Raw genomic sequence first — 7,553 nt, forward strand, 5'->3', positions numbered from 1 at the left:
CAATTTATCTCAACTTCTATTGCGGTCACATCCCAAGAACCTTTCCCCATACTTGATTTTCTTGTTTTATTTTGTTGTTTTTAGTACTTGTTACAAAACCCCCTTTGATATTTGACACTTTCGTGTCACCCCCTTTAATTTTACAATGTATTTTATCGCAAATGTCTTTATCTACGACTAGTTAGAATGTAAATTCTATTTTTCTATCAATTCTCAAAAACCGCTCCTTTTGGGGACTACGACCCCAACCCTTGGTTGGGTTACTATATTATCGACTATCGTAGACACTTTATACCGTAGGATAGTGTCGTTGGTCATGATAAGCATCAGTGACTTTTTGAGACAAGTTCGGGGGTGAATTTATGCCTTTCCCCTTCTTCTTTTTCAATACCTACACCTTCAAAAGCTTGTACTTTTACAATTTTACAGTGGGTTTCATTCTCTTTTTCAGATTTTGCACTATTTTTTACATCTGATTCTTTGGTTGTTAGACAGTAACAAAGACGATCCTGAATTTGGAGATTGTCATATAGTTATTCGTATAATCACTTTAAGTGATATTTGAATGTGAAAACATTATACACAAATAAAGTTTACTCTTGAAAAGCTCTGAAAGAGCTCTACTGGTGTGCTTACCCATGATACCTGCTCATTTTCCTTAACATTTTACTTTGCTGTCGTTTAAGGTTAATATCCTGCTCATGGCAAGATCAAACTACGAAGGAATGAATCTAGCTAATGAAAATAAATGCCCTTTCTCAAGGTTTGAGTATTGAAAATAGAGGAAATAAAAATAAAATGGATTGGATCCAGTTAAACGGGTGGGTGGGTTTCAACAAAAAAAAATTTAGGTATTTAGAATTGGGGCCGGGTCATTTCATTTTGAACTTGACATGTGTAATTTTGTTTAACACCAGGGAAAACTAGTAGGCTAAACTAGAGCTTTTCATAAGGGTTCTAGAGTTTGATGTGAGGGGTCAAATCGTAAACTGACTTTCCATACTTAGAATGAGGGGTTTAGGGGTTAAACTTCAAGGTACGACTCCCCAAGGACCAACCAAAGGGGTCCTTGAGGAGGACCCCAAAACAACCCCTAAATCTGCCTCAAGGCAGTGACCCACGATAGGGACTCACGCCTCGTGGGTCCACCCACGCCCCGTGGGGGAGGGTCATGGGTCAAGCCTGCAGAACCAGGCTATAGTACTCCACCTACGGAGGTGCAGCACGCCCCGTGGACCCACCCATAGTCTGTGGGTCAAGGTCTTGTGGGTGGGGCAACCTTGAAGTCTAGTTGTTTAAGTTAGGGGATTAAGGGAAGGTTCTAGAATTAATTAGTTATTAAGTAGGGTCGTTTTATTATTAATTAGGCCACCTATATAAACCTAATAGACCCCTAAACTAAACCAATCAAGTCATTCTTCCAAGACCCCAAACAAACCCAATTCCCTCCAAGAAATTCTCTCTCTAGGAAGCAAAGAAGAAGAAGAAGAAAATAAGCAATCTAGGTCAAAATCCTCCATTGTTGCAAGCATTATGAGGGCTTTATAATCAATTTATGTTAGCTTATTCATCTATGGATTCTTCCATCCATAGAGCCCTCTAGATTTCCCCCAATTGCGGAGATAAACCCCAATTCTAGCTAGGGTTTCTTCCTATGTTATGGTTAGTGTTGAGTATGATTCCAATTGAGTGGATAGTACTTTTTTATGATTGATTTAGTATTGAATTATGTTATTATGAAGATATTATATGTTTTCCATGGTTAACCCTAGCCTAATTGATGAAATTGATATTATGTGGATTTATGCCATGAAAGCTGAAATTGAGGATTCATAGGGGATCTTCTAGAATTTATGTTATGAGTAGTAATTGTTCAAGAATAGGAACATATAGACATGAATTGAATTAGATTAAATATTATATGATGGATAATGACTTGTAAAGCTTGAAGTTGAACCTTTTGGATGAACTATGACTAGAATCACCTAATAGTGAAGAATGTGATTTGAATGCCTTGAAATATAGGTATGTATGATGATTGTAAGAAGTAAGGCTTTGAGTGTAAGGCTTATAGTCATGAATGTTGATCACTAGCGCTTTGAGAGTAAAGCTAATATGATGATTATGTATGTTTAGGATTTAAGAGTAAAATCTATATGAGAATATAAGGCTAATGAATAGAATTGTGATGAAAGATATTTACCTACCTAATTCACCTTATGAATGGTAGATGATAGGAAGTGATAGAATCACTTGAGTTATGATGATATCCATGTCTAATGTAGAATTCTAGATATGATGTTATGCATGAATATGATATGACATAGAAGGTTCTCTCACATAGAATGATTCTAGGTTGAAAGGTTTTCTCACCTAAAATGAATGTAAGTCCTAGGACTATGAAATGTGATGAGGCTTGTGATGATTCCCCTAAAAGACCTTTATATGATAGGAATGTGAGGTGAGTTCCCTTATTCCTAATTATTTAAACATGAGGTGATTACCCATGTCATAATATGAGGAGTGTGAGGTGAGTACCCTTTATGTATGTATGACTCCCAAGGTAAGCAATGATTACCCATTAGCCTTTATGTTGATCATGGAGGCAATTACCTATTATCCTTATATGATGATGTGGAGGCGAATACCTACATTACACACTAAAATGGATATGGAGACGAATACCTATATCACATTAAAATGAACATGGAGGCGAATACATATGATTCATTAATATGTATGACTAGAGGTGATTACCCTTGTCTTGATGATTCCATGATATGTATGACTAGAGGTGATTACCCTTGTCTTGATGATTCCATGATATGTATGACTAGAGGTGATTACCCTTGTCTTGATGATTCCATGATATGTATGACTAGAGGTGATTACCCTTGTCTTGATGATTCCATGATATGTATGACTAGAGGTGATTACCCTTGTCTTGATGATTCCATGATATGTATGACTAGAGGTGATTACCCTTGTCTTGATGATTCCATGATATGTATGGATTGAGGTGATTCCCCTTGTCCTTTATGATGAGCTAAACATGTATGCCTTGAGGTGATTCCCCTTGCATTTATGAACATGAGCATGACTAGTTTGGATTGTAGCTTGGTAGGCCCCTCCAATACATGCATGACTAGAGGTGATTCCCCTTGTCTATGAGATTAAGAAATGATAAAAATGAATGAAGAACCTAAAGTGTCTAGCTTAGCATGGGTAGGATTATGGGGTCTTGTTCATGCATGGCACAAGCTTGCCTTGAGGTGACTCATGAAGTGTTTCTCTTATATGATGTATGCTTAGATGAGATTATGCTATAGTTGCCTTCCTTGTTATGATATGATTGACTAAAGGTGAGAGATTCCCTTGGTTATGAGAATAAGCTAAGGATGAGATCCTAGGATGGTAAGTATGAATTTGATGACCAAAAGGGATACTTAGCATGTTTGGGATTATGAGATCTTATCCATGCATTGCACAAGTATACTTAGAGGTTACTTATGAAGTGGTTTTCTTATTGTATGAAGGTTTTAGTATTGACTATGTATATGGACTATGTTTTATATATGATGACTAATGATTACATTATGTATATGTTGGAGATTATGCTTATGACCTTGTTGTTGTCTCTTATGATTATGGTATATGTCTCTTATTGACTAATTTTGTTAGGCTCTTATGATGTTATGCTAGTTAACATATTTAGTACATTTTGTACTAACACATACTTTGCCTACATTTTTATCAAATGTAGTGTTCAGTGATTTGAGTTCCATTCTTGATGATAGGTTTCTAAGGAGCAATGAGTTGAAGATTTGGTGAGTCCTCATAGCTTCGCGGACAAAGCTACTATTTCCTTTATGTCTTTTATTTTCATGTTTTAAGACTATTGTATGGGCTGTAACCCAAAGGTTTTATTCAAGGTTGAGTATTAGATGGTTTGAGACAAAGTGTAGTAAGACTTCCGCTTGCTTTTATAAAAGACTTCGATTGTATGGATAAAGTTTTTAAAATTTCCATACTTTTCTAGTATCTTATGTTATGATATGCTAAGGGCTTGTATGAGACCCCTTCGGGGTCAAGTACACCATGTTAAATCTAGGGTGTACCCCTGGGTCATGACATTTCATCAAAATTAAGGGTAAGTTTGTGCCAAAGTATGATGAATGAGTATATTTGAACAGAAAGTATAACGAGAGGGGTATATTTGACCAAAAGTGTAACAAGAGATATTTAAACTAGGGAAAAAGGAAAAATATACCCCCGAACTATCATAAATGGTATGCAGATATCTTCCGTCATACTTTTGGGACATTGGTGCCCCTGTCGTCCAAAACTAGAGCATATTTACCCTTTATACTAACGGACATACATGTGTCATAATCTTATCCACCAATCTAACATTTATTAAATATCGGATCGACGGATAAGATTATGCCACGTGCCCCTATTTAGTCTTCCGTTAGAGTGAAGGGCATATATGCTCTAGTTTTTGGACGGCAGGGGCACCAATGTCCCATTAGTATGACGAGGGTAACTGCATACCATTTACGATAGTTCGAGGGTATATTTGTCCCTTTTTCTCTTTAAACTATTTCTAATTGTACAGGGGTATATTGACCCTTTTTCGTTTATTTAATTCCTAAAGTAATAAAAATGTACTAAATTGAAGAGACAAATAGAAACATGTTATAAATCCATTAAATAGCGGATTGTCCATTTGATTTATTCATGAATTAGTTGTATTCATGTATGTATATTTCCAAGGTGACATGAACCTTTGTGGATAACTATGTACCTACTAATTTGGGCATTTAACATGATGGTCTTTGGGTGATATCTCAACACTATAAATAGAGATATCACTCACCATTTGTAGGATACACTTGAATAAGAAGAAAAGTCCTCTCCATCATCTACTTATCTTGTCTTCTTTTCTTTATAGTTATATTGTTCTGAGCTTAATTTTATAACACGTTATCAACACAAATATTTTACCATGGAGAAATGACCTTAAGGTAAGTTGATCAAGAGATTGGTTATGAAATCCTCCACTACTCACGATTAACTTTGGAACTTGGGTTAACGAAATGAACGGGAGGTTTATATAACTATTTAAGCTATCAATATTAGTACTTTTTATCTGGTTTGTTTCTTTAAATACTCATTTTATTGTTGGTTGGTTGGTGTTTCTCATATGTCACGCAGAAGTGGAATATCTTATATTAGAACATATAGTTTATAAATTATATTTCCTATATATCTTCTTCATATATGTATTTTAAGGACTTGGGGTGAGTCTTAATGTAATTTGGCTTATTATGTCATTATTTGAGGATGAGACGGTGAATTCAAGTCTCATTACACCAAAGGGTAAGACATCAATTTGAGTTTTGATGCACCATAATGATAGGGTATTGGGTTCGAGTCCCATAGAATTATGGTCTAACACGCCTTATATGGATAAGACATTGAGTTTGAGTCTCAATGCACCATAGTGATGATAAAATGATGACTAAAACAAAAATAGTATATTTTTAATGAAAAGTCTTGAAATCTGTCCCATTGAATTTTCTCCATTCCTTGAAAAGAATGTGGTAGCAACGTATGATAACTTTGAAATCCGCCAGTTGACTTGCTCCATTCTATCGTATGAATATGATAGCAGTGAATAATTAGTCTGGAAGACGACACATGATTAAATGTATGAATAAGGGCATGGAGGGACATAATTATAATAATCATCATTGTGGTAATTATAAAAGGAAGAATAATATGGATTCTCCAAATGGTCCTTCAAAATGTGAAGGTAATTTTTATCATCAAAATAATATGAAAGGTCATTGAACCTGTGGTTGTTGTCGACCTAATAATTTGATAAGATTTATACCATCAAAAGAAAGGAAGATAAAGTGGTGGTACACTTGATTTTTCAAAAGTTATGTTGAGGTGTGTCATGCAAAAATGATAAATTTTAAGGACATGACAATGAGCTTATAATACAAATTTATGAAGCACATACAAATGATTAGTTCATTCCTTAAAAAGAATGTGACTTGTGATAAACATGATGAATGCTCAACCATTGTGAAAGTGAATGTGTCAAAATATAAAGGAAAAAAATATGAAAAAGAACATATTCATGTATTTTTGAAAATATGCCACAACTTACCTCTATGGGAGGTTTGAAAGAAACAAATAAATTTTATTTGGCAGGATTGGTCAATGGCCATGTACATTTTATACGTCATAAATATTATGGTATGTTTATTGCGAACTACCGAAAGACCAAAATAAAGAAGTAATTCTTGCCTATAAAGGTTGTGGTCATGACCAATATAATATTATTGTGTGGCAATATAAATTTGTCATTGGTTGTGTACCTATGGTACGACAAAAGTAAAGTAAGAAATATGTCTTCCCTGTAATGATTTTGACCATGACAATAATGATATAATTTTCTCCTTGAATGAGATGTTCACCATACGAATGGTGTCATGGAATATGTGATAGTACACAAAATCAATTGTAAGCTCTCTAAAGAGTTATTGTGTTATTATAAGAGGAATAATATTAGGATTGTAGTAAGTCTCAAGAGAAACTTTTTAAGTTTCAGATGAATTGAAAAGAAATTATAAGACTATAAAGTATGAAAAGATTTAATATCTTCAGATTACTCCAGCCAAAGCGGATTATAAATATTTATGTAAAAGGTTACTCGCCTTTTCCTCTTGTTTGTTATATACAAACATGAGCATGATGATGGAATCACATGCAAAAGTAAACTATAAGGATCGTTTGGTAGGCCGCATTATAAGAAATAGTCTATGTATTAAGGTATTATTTAGTAATTAGTACTATGTTTGGTAGGAATTTGGGCCTATGTATAACTAATCCATGGATTAGTTAAACTTCCTACATGGTATTATAGGATGTATTACTAATACTTTCATTTGGGGGTATTAGTAATACATATGATATAATACCATGGGATAAGTCTATGTAAAGATAAAAATATTCCTCAAATCATTTTAATTATTTTGTTTATTTCTTGATTTTATGATTTATATTTTAAAATTTGTAGTAGCAAATTATTTAAATAAATTAGCTTACAAATTATTTAGAAAGAGTTGTTTGTTACTAAATAAATCCAATACAAATTTGAAATGTGAGTTGTTTATTTGTATATGATGTTTGTGATCTTAATTGAAATGTATATATATATATATGAGAATAATTTAAAACATACATACATATTAAAACGACAACTTGCAATTTTTATGTAATGTAGATGGTTTATTTATTTTTACCATTGTTGACTGTCTTTGGGATTTTAAAAGTAGATGGTTTATCTTTTTTAAATTGAAAAATGACATTTTGTGAGTGATCAATTTATTAAGATGACAATTATTTATCCTCAAATAATTCAAGTGAAAAAATAGCAAACATGGTAACAAAATTATTCTTCTCATAGCTTGTTAGAAGGCCATAAAAAAATTTATCCGAAAATTATCTACCTTGACCCAATTACCTAATAATTCAAG

This window comes from Solanum tuberosum, unplaced genomic scaffold (genome assembly GCF_000226075.1).
Source record: "Solanum tuberosum cultivar DM 1-3 516 R44 unplaced genomic scaffold, SolTub_3.0 scf00013, whole genome shotgun sequence".
In the NCBI taxonomy this organism is placed as follows: domain Eukaryota; kingdom Viridiplantae; phylum Streptophyta; class Magnoliopsida; order Solanales; family Solanaceae; genus Solanum; species Solanum tuberosum.